The sequence below is a fragment of the Pseudophryne corroboree genome, unplaced genomic scaffold (assembly GCF_028390025.1).
Source record: "Pseudophryne corroboree isolate aPseCor3 unplaced genomic scaffold, aPseCor3.hap2 scaffold_583, whole genome shotgun sequence".
In the NCBI taxonomy this organism is placed as follows: domain Eukaryota; kingdom Metazoa; phylum Chordata; class Amphibia; order Anura; family Myobatrachidae; genus Pseudophryne; species Pseudophryne corroboree.
In genome coordinates this window covers 41,852-43,919 of record NW_026970182.1, presented here as the reverse complement: position 1 = coordinate 43,919, position 2,068 = coordinate 41,852, and the positions used below count along the sequence as shown (strand labels likewise).

Here is a 2,068-nt window from a genome sequence, read left to right as displayed (position 1 = left end):
TACATGCACCCACATGCTACAGCCTGTCTCAATAATTTTACTGTCACGCTGTGTGTGTTTGTGTTTTTATTTGGGTATTTTTTGTAGTTGTAGAACTACAGGTACCAGCAAGCCCGTTATTTCCCTGCCTGCTGGTACTTGAGGTTCTCCAAGTACCAGCAAGCGGGGGAGGCTTGCTGGGCCTTGTAGTTCTACAAAAAAAAAAAAATATTCTTTTTTTACACACATGGCTATCAGCCCGGCACCCACCACCCAGGGGTGCTGGGGACAGCCTCGGGCTTCACCTCTGGCCCTTGGGTGCCTCGAGGGGAGGAACCTCTTGATTTAAGGGGTCCCCACTCCTCCAGGGAACCCCGGCCAGGGGTGACTAGTTGGAGCGGTAATGCCAGGGCCGCAGGGACCTACATCTGCATATGAAAAGAGAAAAGGGGCGTGCAGGGCATGGCAGCCTTTTGCGGCGCTTGGATGACCCCTAGTTCGCATTAAACACCTCCACCCTCCTTCGGTGTGGGGCTCATGTTGGCTATGCCCCAGCCCCTGAAGCATTCAAGCTGATTTCTTGCAGCAGCTGGGCACTGTAACAGCTCCAGAGCTGATCTGTAAGGCAAGTAAAAGGGTGTGGGCCCTGCAGCACTACCTGTAGTTCGCATTGTGCGTTGGAAGGCACAAATTAAGCAGACGGGAGAAGTCAGGATAGTGCGCAAGGGCATAGAAGGGAGCGGCTCAAGAAAAGAGAAGTGGAAACAGACAGCAAACTAGGCTGGAGAGAGACCTGAGACAAAGAGATCTGAATTATACGAGAGCCGACCAGGGGAAACACAAATTATGCAGTCAAGTTTCCCACATTTGGGGAAATCGCAGGAGCAGCACACCCAGAGTGCAATGGGTGAGCCTTGCCCTGGGAGAAGCACCTTCATGATCATAGTATCTCACCTGGCAGGTAAGTAGGAGTTGGGCTAGAGCTGGGGAGGGTCGCTGCTCGGGCACCCCCCTGTCAAGTGAAGGAGATCCAACTGAGGCAGCACAAGGAAACTCTCGAAACGAAGAACACTAGAATGAAAATTTTAAAGCCTCCTGTTAGTGCTTCATCTACACGGTATAGCCCTGAATATTTCAATGCGCAGCTCTTTGCAAAAGAGAGATATTGGCAAGGAAAAGCTGTCTTGTACCTTTGCATTTTTCTCCCAAACGAAGGACACTAGAAAGAAAATTTTAAAGCCTCCTGTTAGGCCATCATCTACACGACATAGCCCTGAATTTTCCAATGCGTAGCTCTTTGCAAAAGAGAGATATTGGCAAGGAAAAGCTGTCTTGTACCTTTGCATTTTTCTCCCAAACGAAGGACACTAGAAAGAAAATTTTAAAGCCTCCTGTTAGGCCATCATCTACACGGCATAGCCCTGAATTTTCCAATGCACAGCTCTCTGCAAAAGAGAGATATTGGCAAGGAAAAGCTGTCTTGTACCTTTGCATTTTTCTCCCAAACGAAGGACACTAGAATGAAAATTTTAAAGCCTCCTGTTAGTGCTTCATCTACACGGTATTGCCCTGAATTTTCCAATGCGTAGCTCTTTGCAAAAGAGAGATATTGGCAAGGAAAAGCTGTCTTGTACCTTTGCATTTTTCTCACAAACGAAGGACACTAGAAAGAAAATTTTAAAGCCTCCTGTTAGGCCATCATCTACACGGCATAGCCCTGAATTTTCCAATGCGCAGCTCTTTGCAAAAGAGAGATATTGGCAAGGAAAAGCTGTCTTGTACCTTTGCATTTTTCTCCCAAACGAAGGACACTAGAAAGAAAATTTTAAAGCCTCCTGTTAGGCCATCATCTACACGGCATAGCCCTGAATTTTCCAATGCGCAGCTCTTTGCAAAAGAGAGATATTGGCAAGGAAAAGCTGTCTTGTACCATTGGATTTTTCTCCCAAACGAAGGACACTAGAATGAAAATTTTAAAGCCTCCTGTTAGTGCTTCATCTACACGGTATAGCCCTGAATTTTCCAATGCGCAGCTCTTTGCAAAAGAGAGATATTGGCAAGGAAAAGCTGTCTTGTACCTTTGCATTTT

General features: G+C 46.8%; 1 non-coding gene across 1 annotated transcript; it reads right to left on the bottom strand.

The window, feature by feature from the left end:
- Window positions 1–785: 785 nt before the first annotated feature.
- On the bottom strand, window positions 786–948 carry LOC135034457 (U1 spliceosomal RNA). Its single transcript, XR_010229670.1, has one exon. It is a non-coding gene; the product is annotated as a U1 spliceosomal RNA (small nuclear RNA).
- Window positions 949–2,068: the final 1,120 nt, after the last annotated feature.